The sequence below is a fragment of the Sinohyriopsis cumingii genome, chromosome 9, assembly GCF_028554795.1.
Source record: "Sinohyriopsis cumingii isolate HCF-2022 chromosome 9, ASM2855479v2, whole genome shotgun sequence".
Classification (NCBI taxonomy): domain Eukaryota; kingdom Metazoa; phylum Mollusca; class Bivalvia; order Unionida; family Unionidae; genus Sinohyriopsis; species Sinohyriopsis cumingii.
The window spans coordinates 105,765,520-105,780,493 of NC_142969.1; positions in this window are offsets into that span (position 1 = coordinate 105,765,520).

Here is a 14,974-nt window from a genome sequence, read left to right on the forward strand (position 1 = left end):
CTATCTTGTTCTTGTAAGGCATGCCATAAACCAGGATAGAGAACACTCTAAGTACACTTGTAGATATATCACTTGTACCATGTGGGATGTTCTGGCATGAATAATTTTTAGGTAATTTATTAAGGATATGGTATTTCTTCCCACTTTGATTTGAATTGTCCTGCTCTAATTGTTCTTTTTTTTTTACACTTTCCTGCTTTGAAATTGTTCATGTAGTTAGTTCAGTTCTCTTGCATTCCCTTTTGTTGAAGTTTTGTTGAAGTAGCAGCGAATACCAACAAACAAGAACAGTTTCCTTAAGTCAGCATTTCCCATTGGCACTTGTATAAGCCCAATTATAATCTACTATTGACTTTCAATTAATCCTATTTCTTTGTGTCAAGCTGCTCTTGTGGAATTTCCATGTTTGGTCCAACATTACAGAATGATAACCATTTTAGTCACACAGTGCGTATTCATTCCATTCAAATCCACACTGTTCTTGAAACTTTGCATCTCATCGCAAGAATCCAAATTGGCATGAGATGATATCTGCATGGTTATGGAAGGCTGCACTCTACATGCTGGCATTGTAGAAAATATGAACTATGTGATATGAAAGAGCTGCGTCATCTTAGAAATTAAAATTACATGACTCTTGAGGTCTCCACTAAATATAGGAGTCTAAATGTTAGGTTCTCACTTTATCAGTAATGTATTTTGAGATAATTTAATTGCAATGAAGTTAATACAGGTTGTTGATGAACTCATCTATATTACATGGATACTGTATTAGAGGTTACCACACCTTATGTATATCATTCAGTTATCTCCCTTACACTAGTCATAACATTTCAAGGAAATAAAATCTCACATGTTCAGTAACTGGTTATGAAAATAAAGAGAAGATTTGTGAAGTATTATATTAGCCCTCTATCTTGATGCAAATGTAAGTAGAAGCAATTTAATAATTTCTCACAGTAAAGTTTACAAGTTTGAAAACTGATAAGGTATGTTCTGTTTGGATCTGAGATAAGTTTCTCTCTATCTTATGCCAATTATTATTAAATTCTTATGTAGAAGAAATATACTTTATATGTATCTATATTATCTAAATTATTCACCCTTTCATATTAGATGGAAATGAACACAACTTCACTTGAAATTTGGGTACCTGTAAGGGATGTTATAGCACAGTTGCCATTGGGCTGTCCTTGGACCTGTTGGGCCCTGCCCCATATATTTGTCCAAGGTAAGGTCATCAAACTTTCACTTCTCATTTTCAGCATTGCTGATTTTGCCTCCTTTAATTCCTTTATCATAAGCTACCTCTCCCTTTTAGATAAACACTTTCCTCCTGTTTCTAACTCCATTTGATGTGCTATACTTAGTGTTTATATTTGGCATTTTTCTGTATTTTATTCCCCTACGTTCACCCCCCAATCCAACATAACCACTTAGAAGCTGTGATTTACTATATTTGGTGACTGATTGGCTTATTGAAACAATTTTATTCACATTACAAAGGAGGAAAGCTTACTATTTGTGTTACAAAGAGGATGGGTGGGTGGACCTTTGTGTGAGGACTGGTGGTTAGTGACTTATTGTATCTGCAGATAGTGTAATGTGGTCAAAGCTTATACTTTATAATAAGATTGGGTCATGTCCACCTGTCTCTGATGTTAAGTTCTGCATCTACCAAACAAATATAAATTCCTTTCTTTTAGGTGAATTGTACATTTTGAAATAGGACAGGTACATACTATTTGGTACATTGACCTTTGACCTAGTTATTACATAATATGACATAATGTGATTTATCCCATATCACCTATGTGAAGTTCAATAAGTGCTGATAGGAATAAGATACAAGTCATAGTTGAAAGAATTCATTTTATTTCAAAAGATGATTTTGATGGTGAAGCAAAAGTATGAAAACAATAGTTCAAACAGCTCAATGACATTTCTATACACATTCATATAAGACATAGGTTAGTACCTCATCAAATTGTTTTTCACAAGTGAGACTAAGTATATTTGTTACTTATACAGTCCCGAACTATTTCACAAATTATTGGAAAAATTAAGGTTTGCTATAGGTATAACGGTACCAATTGCGCAAGTCCAGGTGGGCGGAGCTTAAGGTGTATGGAACATTGTATTCAGAATTAAAGAACAACACTAGCTGTGATTGGTGCATTATGTAAGAGTTGTACTTTCTGTTTGGCTTAAAAAAATGTTGAGCCTCTTGGCAACATGTGAGTTTGCGTTAATTTCTATCTAGATCATATTTTGTATTTTTTATGATTTTTTTAAAATATGGTACACATGGCTGAAAATGTGCTTGTTGTGACTAGATAACTCTTACCCCTGTCTAGTTCCAGTAGAGTTATCTCTCTTAAATGCAATGGAGTACCTGGTTATGTCACTGTCAAATTGACAATCTAGCATTGTTCTATATGACAGTGTGTGACATGCATGCCCAAGTAGGACAGAAAGTATATTTATTTCACAAAACATTAGCATTGAGGTATATGGAAAAACAATTGGTACCGTGATACCATATATTATTCTCTCCGAAATGTATGTTTCACACGAGATTAGTGTGTCCTGCTCGCGTTAGCCCATACGGTATTAATCGAATAAATAATCACTAACAAAATAATCATCGAGTTATGAGAGACGCCATATATAAATATTCCTTGTGACCCATGAACCGAAACTTCGACAGTATTTACAAGCAAGTATAAGATATTAAATAACTTGACCATAATGAAAAGGGACGTAACTCGTATCTCGTCTCGAAACATCTGTTTTACTTTTCACTTTACACTGACGCTAAATACAGGGTATAGACTGTCCCTGGTATATCTGTGTGATTATTCATGTGTGTGTGTGTGTGTGTGTGTGTGTGTGTGTGTGAGAGAGAGAGAGAGAGAGAGAGAGAGAGTTGATTTATTACGTGTGGAATCTCCACCCACACTCTCTAATTCTTCATCTTCCTTCTGATTTTCTATATTATTAAAATGCTACTTCTGAATTTTCAGGCATCCGTAAGTTTTTCTATGTCAATCCTACTTTTGTTCTGTATTATTATTTAATTATTTGTATTATTATTTAATTATTGTTTTGGATTTCACAAATATGTTTGAGACCCTCAGTTCTATTTTGGAAAGGTTTCATTGGAACAAAAGAAATCAGCGTTCAAAGCTTGATTTTAATTTTTCATTTATAGTTTTTAAAAGTTTATTTATATTTTTTAAAAGTGAAAAACATTTTGTGTTTCTTTTATAATATTACAGTGCAGCAAAGTTTAAGACATTTTTAATCATGTATGAATCCAACTGGTCGTCTGAAAATAAAATTAAGATTTCCACACCATTTTTCCTTTCTCTGTTGCCTTTGTGTGCGATTTTAAAATAAAATATTAGTTATTTTAAAATCATTTTTATGCCAAACTGGTGCAATACACATCCCACGAAATTTTGGAAAAGTATTATGCATGTTTATTACTAGACCAACAAAAAAATCTAAGAATGAGAAAACAGAATTATAGATCTGTGGCATGTGTTTTATTTTGGAAATGTTTGAGAAAAATGTTGATTTTACTTAATTAAAGTGAGTGTATAGTTGGAGATTTAAACAATACACCTAATGTATATTATATTGTAATGTGGACATTAAAACAAACAACCAATGTCCATTTTTAAACCTTCTTAAACAAAAAAAGCATACTTTTTTACACTCCTCCTCCTTCTTCTTCTCGTTCTAATCATCATCATCATCATCATCATCATCACATTTTCCATCTCTTTACCTTGTTAGAAACACAGATGTCAACATTAACGTTTTGTTATTTAATCAGTTGTAATCATGCAATTAAACATATATTTGGTACCATGCTCTTTAATAAAAGTATGTACAACTCCATAACATACATGTTTTAAAACTTGCTTTAAAAGATCTCTCTCTCTCTCTCTCTCTCTCTCTCTCTTATGCATATTAGTCATTGCCGTTTACATTGATTAGTCTCCTTCTTGCCACATCATGTAATTCTTACGATCAGAAGAGTTTTTTCAATCTCAGTATTTTAGTTATTTTTGCAATTTATTTTTCTTTTTTTATACGGTTATGAAACATGTAAAACTTTATAATATTTTTATGATGCATTTTTTTTTCTTCTGATACTTTTTCGGCTTAACATTTTCCCAATGATCTAAATGAAAATATTGCAATAATAGTTTCAAAGCGCCTCACAAATACATGATTTGCCCGCCCTCGCCCCATCCCCGACATTAAGTTTATAAATATTTGATAGGAGGAATGTTATCCGTTTTATAATCTCTCTATTTAAAACTTTATCGCCATTTCGTGTTACGCAAACTCAGGAAACTAGGTGTTAAAGACTTTAATCGCTACTATACAATGCACCTGTGCATGTAGAGAACTGCATACGCATATGTTTCATTTATGACTCTGATAATGGTTTGGTATAATCTCAAATTCCCATCTACTATTTATGACCTTTTCAACTAACATTTGAAGATATCATATGTACCTTATGGGTGTATCCAAATTTTAGCAGTTGTTATATGTTAGAAGCGAGCGTATTTGAACTACTTACAATCACCTGACACTCTTCCAGAAAATTGATCAACTTTGCAACGCAAATCACGGAGGGACAGTACACACCAGTGACTTTAGCAGTATGTTTGATGGTGTTATTCCGCGCTGACCGTGTTGCTGATCAGTTGCTACTGTGTATACAGCGTTGATGAATTCGGTCGTATGCGGAACACAGCCTCAATTATTCTGACACGCTCAGCAACGTTAGGGAACCCACTGGTTATATCTGCGACAGTTTTGATGATAGCGGCAATCGACGCTTGAATGCTGGTCGCATCTTTAACGATGTGGGTGATTCGACTGTTAATTGCAGCGAGACTTATGTTGACAACCATTGGACTTTCAAAGAAATCATCGGTGACTTTATCGAACGTCTGAAAGGTTTTGCGAAGATTTCTAAATATATTCAAATGAAAGTCATAATCATCTCGCAGCTTGGCGAATTTATCACTAACTGTGGTTCTCTCAAGAGAAGGATTTTATTGTTATTCATATTACGTTCGCCGGTCATTGCATTACCGGGATATACTGACCGCATTGCGGTTATCGTTTCTGATGATAGCGACTGATAAGCTTGAGTCTCTGGTTCTTCCGCCAGTAGTAAATACTGGGGTATGATCGGTGACCGCACCTGGAACTCGTCGGACAATATCAACACACCTAATATTTCTTGTTTTTAACCGTCTATGTTGATCCTGAAAAGACAGCAGCTTAATCCCGGTCAACCTCAGCGAGGTTAATAAGATCATCTAGCTCATCTTTAGTTGTGTGCGTTCACAGATCAATATACCCGGGTGTATTAACCCTAGAGCCAACGCGATATTTTCCCTAAATGTCTCTACCATCATAAACTAAGGGCTTTTTAAAACGACTATTATACCGTTCACTAGTGAACGCGTGTACGGCTTTATGCGGTGATTGGCCGGCAGTGGTCTATGACCTTGCTATAACATCTAGAATCTCTAGCAATTCACGACCGCATATATGGGGGCTTTGTTAGTGTGTCTGTTGTCAATGTTGAATACCAGACTGGAACGCTAGCGATTCTACTGATATATGCAAGACATTCCTTAAGTGGCACCAATCCGTACGAATAAAAAAACACTACCTGGATCAACAGCATATGCAACCCAGTGAGTACCCGGGCCGGAATCGCCATCGAGATTAATGATACCAGTTTCAATATAATTTCGCTGTTTTGGTAATTGATCTCGTATAAAACTCACCTGGAGTACTTGATGTTTAATCAACGAGCAACATCAATCAAATCAGAATTAGACATAGGAACGCCTTGCGTTCTACGCTTGCTTAACATCATCGTTAACACCGTGTTCATGGTAGTCGCAGGCCTCGACCGTACCTCGAGACCGGAGTCCCCAGTAGTCGTAATCCTTAGTGGCAGCAGCTTGTTTCCCTTCCTTTTGTGTGGTATGACCCATTCCTGTCGCTTTCTTCAATCCCATCTCGTCAGCAGTTTCAATAACGCAATTGCAGCTGCTTTTTCAGCAGCTAAGAACGCAGTAGCAATAAACACTGGTATAGCTGCAAGAAGTAGAAATGTATCACCTGTTTTTAATTTGACCAGGGCTCAGAGTAACATTCACATGATGATATGACATTATAATATCATGGACAATGTAATTACTGATTATATCCAGTTACATATTTTTTACTGTTTCCTTGCTTCAAGATTTTGTTTCTTCGCCTGCTGTACTTCCTGAGCATATTGTCTTGCACCCTGGGAAAATGCGTTAAATCTACTGGTTTCTTCCGGTCTTCGGACTCTCGAACACATTTAGCGATGTACATCGCTAATCCAATCGTCGAGTTTCATAGCAGAGCCAGGATACTCAGGCTTTAGATTACGTCCTAGACAATGGTATACCAAAGCTGAAGCTCGAAAGGCTTGGTCTCTGCCCTGGAGAGCGGCAATACTTTCCAGGGTAAATTTGTCTCTAATGGAAACTCTAGCTGTTGATGACAATGGCTGCTTTTTGGGTTGCAGTACCGGTGGTGGGGGAGGGAGACATTCCGCAGTAGCGGGATCAGAATCCGCATCAAACCTGACGTCGTCATCGTCAATATGGGGTGGGGGCCGAATTGTGGTCGCTCGGGCGGTACTACAGCTCCGCGTTATGGAGATCTAGCAGCTAGCTTGACTTATCTCTTAAATTGCGCATATTTATTTTTGTCAGATTTACTCCTGATTTGTGATATACCAAGGAGCGTTCGAAACACAAAGGACCCCCAACGCGATTATGGAATCTTGGCAGGTTTTACGAACTTGATCCCCTATCGCAGCAACTGATATAGAATTATCCCGACGTATTTGTAGACCTTCCTCACCAAATCGAGTAGCTGTCTTTTCTAGGTTGCCACGGAGATGATTTAGTTGCCTGAGAAAGGTCAGGAACACCAGAAGGCAATTCCTCAAGAGCATTTTGTGTCGCCTCTGTTGCTTTAACAATCTTCTTAGTTGGTTCGACAGTTAGTTTAAATAACTGTTCCGCGGATTCTGCAAATCCTTCACTGGCTTCCTGACGCGTTTGCAGTTTCTGCTTGCCAGAATCACGGACGGGCAGATATTTCCAACTCGCATCTAGTGGTTGTCGAGCTAATTTAGCTGTACAAGATTCCATGTTTAGCGCAGAATCACTCATTATTATAATTACAACGTCGATGTAATTTTCAGACCTATTGTCGCCGGCAGCTACTATTTTGTTACTCGTGGTCAAGCACCCGGCTGAAAACAACGGCGCGGACAATCAACAACGATCTGCCACCCGTAGTTCCCCGATCATCTACAGCAGCTGTCTAATTGCATTCTCTAATTTGTAAACCTAATGATCTTTACAGCCACCCTGCTGCTTGTTTATTTCATTTGCTGTTTATTTCTATCCAGATACATTCAAATGGAGGAAGGTCCAAATCTGACCTTAAAAGTGCCCAAATATGCTTTTCAAGATAAATATCCACACCACAAACAACTGTAGACCAATCTATGTAATTCAAAATGTCTCTATTTTCATTTATAATATTATGTGAAGACATTTCACATTCATATGTAGAAATTAATTCATTAGATGTCAAGCATTTATTTTGAGATGAACTTGCTTTCCTCTAAAAGTGGTCTTCTGTTAATATATTTTGACGTTGTAAGTGACTTAATCTTTAACTTACTGATATTGTATTAAAAGTAATTTTTCATTCTATTATATTGAAATTAATTTTCTATTAAAATATATTGAGATTAAATTCATTTATTTCGGTATTACAATGATATGCTATTTAATAAAGATTGCGCCCTTATGAGCAAAATGCAAAACTCTCTTGCACTATACATTTCCATTGCATCGTAAGTCAGCAAAAAACTACACTCGGTAAGTTGTGTAGGTAGCTGAACTAACGAATCCAAAAAGTTCCTGATTGGATAAATAAGCTGATGTGGCAAATTTGTCTTTCTAGTGACGTACATTGACCCAGACGATATTCTTTAAGACACGATGAAGCCTGGCGGAACTCAAGAACTAGACTATGACATGACCATATTTGGCTGCGTCCTTAGAAACTGTATGAAAAGCGAGGAGATTTGTTGACGAATTAATCCGTTCCTCGGAATCTCAAAGGGGCTTGTATCGTTACAGGTAAGATACCGTCTGCGTACGATTTTTTTAAAAGATTCTTTGTCTATCGTGAATTTATTCGATATTTGATTATCTGTATTATATTCTATAAGGCAGAAACTATACAAATGTATGATGTTGGAAAGTCAAGGAATGTCGTACTTTCATATGTGTCTCTTATATCCGTAATTGAAGTTTTTTATATGTTGAGTATTTCAATAAGAATTAGTCCGTTCGTCGGACTCTCAAAGAGGCTAGTATCGTTACAGAATCCCGTAGCTCCGGTTACCATATTCCACAGATGTAACTATATCTACGCCGTCATAAGTGAAACCACTTTTAAGAGCGCCTGAACTTCTTCTCTCTTTCTCTCATAAACGTTGGTGGAGACTTCTCATAAAACAGTCATTTGTGTTCTTGCTTTGTTTGATTTCTGTGTTATTTTTTTCAGAATAGTTATGGTTTATATGACAATTCTCGCTGTTCTCTCTAGCGACCGACTCCTTGAATCACAATTATTTAGTTGCTTGTACTGTACATTTGTTTCTGAGGATATCATTTTCATTTTGCTTGTTACTTTTATTTTTATATAACGATCTCCAACTGCTCTTTTCTGGAGGGCATTGGGGGTAGGGATATAACTTTACAAGTCACTTTTGTATTGGGGTAGTGATGTAATTGTACAGGTCATTTTTATAGTCGAGAGAAATGGATTTAACTAAGGTAATGGGGTCGTAATTATCTCCTGCTATTTATGTTGTAGGATCTACTTATGTTTATTTTTATTGTTTCAGTTTTCAAATGAGAGTCTCTCTCTCTCTCTCTCTCTCTCTTCCGCTCTGTACAAATGTAGTATTCTTACTCTTGTGTTTATTCTGGCGAATTTGTTTTGGTTGGAATTTATTTCACATTTCCTCCTCTGTAACTTCTAATGGTAATCCGGTGATACTAATATCTACCGTTTCTCTGTCTCTCTTTCGATGGGCGGGTCCCTTCTATACATACTTTCGCCTCCTATCTCTATCACTCAAACAGTATAGGTTTTGTCCACTGTTGCATTTAGGACATTTGTTCTTTTCCCATTTTTTGAAATGTTTGTATTTGTTCAATTCAATTACTCTTGACTAAAAGGCTTACTAAGATGCTGGCATGGTAATGTATTACAGTGAACACAATTCCCTTCAGGTATAGAACTTGGGTCCCTGGTTTCCTGCGGGCCCTAGGTATATTCCCCCATCACCCTCTGTTATTATGTCTGTGTGAAAGAAAGTATTAGCTTTCTTTTCTTCCATCGCTGTATCTAAGTATTACTAACTATATGTTGTTTTATATTGCAGTTGTTTTGTAACACTGTTTCTTGTTGGTTAAACTAGTAGAATATTAAATACCGCTGAACGTGGTAATATACTGAAATCTCAGATTCTTGTCTAGAGTACAGACAAATGAAGCAAAATCTCCAGACTAGTTTAATGTGTAAAATAATGTCAAAACAGATTTTGCTTTGACAGCGTAAACAGAAAAAATGCAAAATGGAATATTTAAATATTTGCCAACTGAATGACTATGTACTGAAAACATACTTAAAAGACCCATACAAGAAATCACACAAGAAGATAATGACGACTTTCAATGATTACCAATGTATACACTCAAACTATTTGATAAAACATCACAAGGATCACAGCCAAAAGATTAAGTGCACTTTCACTCATCAGTCAGTCACTTGGCACCGTCTACATCTTTGTTTCTGGCCATCACGGTATCAAAATTGATTCCAGAACTCAGCAATTATGTTGAACCATTCAGTTAATGGTTAAAAGCAGGAAATATTGCTATCTATATGTCTACATATTAAAGGTATGAAAACAAAAAAGACACAAGCAAAACGAAAAGTATAGAACATGTAACCAAACAAGCACGTATTTAAGTGATTAGCAGTCTATAGTATAGACTGCTAATCACTTAAATACGTGCTTGTTTGGTTACATGTTCTATACTTTTCGTTTTGCTTGTGTCTTTTTTGTATGTAGTATACACCCACACTGTTCGAAACATCAGAATGAACCCTGATTGCGCGATGCACTCATCCATCTATCACCAGAATGAGCCTTTTCCTTTCTAGCGTGTGATTTGCCTTGCAAGTGCTATTACAAGTTACTTGAATTTCATTTCATGTGCTGTTTTATAAAAATCAATCTTTTAGTCAACGGTACACGCAAAATAATTTCTAGTATTTAGATGACCGCCACTACATACCATTCTACAGTACACGTCAAGCTAATTCCCATTACCAAGGCGTGTTTCATTTCATACCATTTCGCAGCAAATGTCAAACATATTTCCATTAATATAGTGAGATGCATATCGTGCCAGTTTGCAGTACATAGCCAACTAATCTCCAGTATTATGGCGAGTTTCACTTCATGGAAGTCTTTAGCATATGTCAAACTAACGTCAGTTATTATAATTAGTTTCACATTATGCCAGCGAATGGGATTTCTCCATATGGACAAGCCACGTTATGGTAGCGGCAACTGAGTGGGTGAGCTACATTTAAATTATAGATACATTATTCGCAATCGGTACTAATCCTTCAAGACCCGATCCAGTGGAAAAAATTGGAAATGGTGGTTTATTGGCTATACGCCATTTTCAGCACATGATATGCAATTCATGGCGGTCAGTACATCCGGTGGAGGAATAACCCGAGAAAACCCCGTAAAAAAGCACCTACCCTCAGGAAACTACTGACAAGCTTTTTTTACATACCCAATCTAGCCAAGCGCGAGACTCGAACCCACCAGGACAGAGGTGGGATATGATCAGTAAAAGCGGGAACCTTAGACCAGTCGGCCACCTGAAAATAATCACGTTTTGATTTCCAAATTTTATGTTTGAAAATTCTGCAAATTTAAATCAGTACAAATTGATATTTAATGTGTGTAAATCATTTAACGTTGAATATTTATTTGACTATTTTGTGTGTGAAAACTACAAAATCAGACCCGCATTCATACATACATTTTAGGAACATTTATTTCAATTTAAAAGAAAACATTGGTGTATTCATTCAACAAATTAGAAAATGAAGACCATTCTATCATGTAAATATAATCACGATTTGCTGTTCGTTGACTGTATACAGTCAAACTGATATGAAATAACACTTTTTTCAACATTATATTGAATATTACTGGAATTTGACGCTAATATTTAGCAAACTGAGGCATTGATAACTGTATATTTTTCGTACAGTATAATATTATTTTATGTCATATATTCAACTTAGAACTTAAATAAAGCATACAAAAGTAAAACCTGAGACAAAATGTACATAAACTATTTTCCTGTACTAAATTGGTGTTAATTCATGGTTAATCAAAGGGCATGATTATATTAGTATTATAGCAGTACTGATTAGTTGAACGACTTTCAAATTACAGACCATATATCTCTGTAATCAGTTATAATCCCCACTCCCCGATCCGATAAAAACATCTAACGTTTTTCTTCACCATTTTTCACAAATATCAATGGTATCGACCTTTTTACAAAAATATGAAAACTATACAAACTTCAATTTTTAAAATATGTTACAAATACATTGAACATTGCTAGCTAAATAAATTAAAGTCTACTTATGGATATATATATATATATATATATATATATATATATATATATATATATATATATATATATATATATATATATATATATAATACAGATTATACTATCATACAGGTTAGAGAAGTTTTAATTTCGTACTCTACGGACATTCGAATCCAGGTCCGAGGATAAACGGCACCCATCGCCTTGTCTGCACATTCGAACCCATAGTCCTTCTTGATAAAGCACACATTATCATAAAATGATGCTCTTTAATCGGTATTATTTGCATTCGTGTGTAGCAGAATGGAATGTGCTATCCCTGGATTCTATAGAAGAACGTACGCACACACGCACACACACAGACACACACACAGACACACACACACACACACGCACACAAACATACACACATACATACACACATACATACACACATACATACATACATACATACATACGTACGTACATACGTACGTACATACATACATGACAAATTAATTTCAGTGAATATTCAATATACCATTTAAGATGATGATAGTATCATCTGTGTACATGTATTAGTTCTTAAACCAGCACATATATATGGTTTAAGCAGAACAACGAGTAATATGTGGTGTCTGAATGATTGTAAACGCCGACTATTGTAAAGGGAGAGCAAATGAGTTTGTGTAGGACTGTTTTTAACCTGATCATTTCAAGTGACAGTGGAAGTAAATAACTAATTGCGATTTGATGACATATTGCCCAAAAGCGGATACCGAAAGTGATGTAAATGTTGCCATCAGGTTAGTAATAATATGTGTCTAGAATAAATTAGCGACATGTGTTCTCCCTTTTTGAAGTATTCACTGCCCCGAAGATTAGGCACATTACTGATGGTGGATTTAAATTTCATACATAAATTCAACGAATTCTTAAAATATAATAATAATAATAATAATAATAATAATAATAATAATAATAATTATAGCAACACTTCTAATAATAATAGGAGTAGTAGTAATAATAATCAATATAATGGCAAGTATAATAATACTATGGGGTAATAATTGATAACAAAAATAATTTATGTGTGTACCTTAATTGTGGTGGATACACTTTTCTCTAATTATTGCATCAGGTTCCACAATTGCAAATGAATTTCATTATGATGAATACTACACAAGGGATAATTTACAAGGACACAACTTAACTAGATACATTACACATGACAATGCTATGTGGCACAATACAAATAATGCTCAATACCCTGCCTTTGCTTTTGAAGGAATATCGAGCGTAGCGAATTGGCGGATATCACCCATAAAATTAGACTGTCCTAATTCAATAAACGAGTGCTTCTTACAGTTGGCTTTCGTAAGGTGTACGGAAAGAAATGAATTCACAAAAACTGGCATCGTATTAATTGTGTTGTGCAACCTCACATAAACTGGGAACCTTAATCTCTAAACGATTTCATATCGGACTGAGGTATTTTTGTGTCGTTTGTAACACATTAGTTGCAGTTAAAGGACACTTAAAGATCATTGCACAATATACACAGGATAAAAGTGGCATTAATGCGAATAGTGGTGCACGATGTTTGATGTAAATTTAAAGAGACACTTCTGGGTATATTCTATAAAAATGGACAAAATTCAAAATTTCAAACAGATATTCAAATACATTTTGCTGTACTAAACGGTTAATATGTATGTAGCATTTAGTGAATGATACAAATTCTGTTGTTCTTTTTCCTGATGACCACATTCAAAGCATTTATATTTTCTGAGATCACCTGAGAGTGCATACTGCACCTTTACAAATGTAATAATTTTGTTTTTTATGATTAGTATCTTAGCCATGTAATAATTTTGTTTTTTTATGATTAGTATCTTAGCCATGTAATAATTTTGTTTTTTTATGATTAGTATCTTAGCCATGCAATAATTTTGTTTTTTTATGATTAGTATCTTAGCCATGTAATAATTTTGTTTTTTTATGATTAGTATCTTAGCCATGTAATAATTTTGTTTTTTTATGATTAGTATCTTAGCCATGTAATAATTTTGTTTTTTTATGATTAGTATCTTAGTCATGTAATAATTTTGTTTTTTTATGATTAGTATCTTAGCCATGTAATAATTTTGTTTTTTTATGATTAGGATCTTAGCCATGTAAGGTTCAACCTGATTAGAAAAATAATACAAATCTTTGTTACTACCTTCTGTAACTTTATTTGAATTGATGGTTTCTTGAAAAAAAGATACGTACTTCATAGGCATATCCTTTATATTTTTTTGTTTGATGTTCTTGTTGTATGTGATCTCTTTAACGTTCTCTGGGGTCCTGGCGTTAATGCTTTCACACTTTCTGGCAGAATATATTTCTTCCTTAGAATATTTCCTCTTGGGACGTTTTTCCTTTGTGTGAGTGTGTAAACCTAAGGCACTACTAACGCCACAATTCGGATTTGTGGGCCATCTTTTTGGGGATTTGGCTTTTTCAGTTTTAGCTTAGACATTTATATCCGATTTTAAACGAATAATGAGACATCCAAAAGATTTACTTATACCGGGTTTCACAATTATTTGTAATTTTGTTTGCGTATCGAATCATGAATCTGCTGGTTGTGACAACACTACTTTATGTTTTTCTAAACTCGTTTCTTTGATGTTGCATGTGGATGATGCCTTGTAGAAATTGACGTGCTGGTAGCATGAGCCGTAGTGAGATTTCATTGAGGCTCGGTTCAAACACGCGTTAAAATACTCCTGTAATTGTGTTTCTCGAGACTGTTGGCATCAGTCAATCTGGTGAGAGGATGAGATGTAAAGAATGTCATGTTGAACACTATTAGACCGAAAGGAAGTGTAAGATGGATTATAGTTTATTTCTTTTTCAGATAGATGCAAATTGGGATGTGTATGTGACAAGATCTCCTTCGTGGCTCCAATTGTGAAACAAATTGGTACGAAATCTCAAATAATTGTGGTAGGTTGTAAATCATTTTGTAAATTCGCATGTAGTGTTGGGGTTGCATCACGTAATATTCATAATTCAACCAATGTATTTCGAACTAACACTTGCACTTGAGATTTCTCTTTTAAACGTTTAAACAAAATTACATAATGGACATTTAGACTTATGATGAT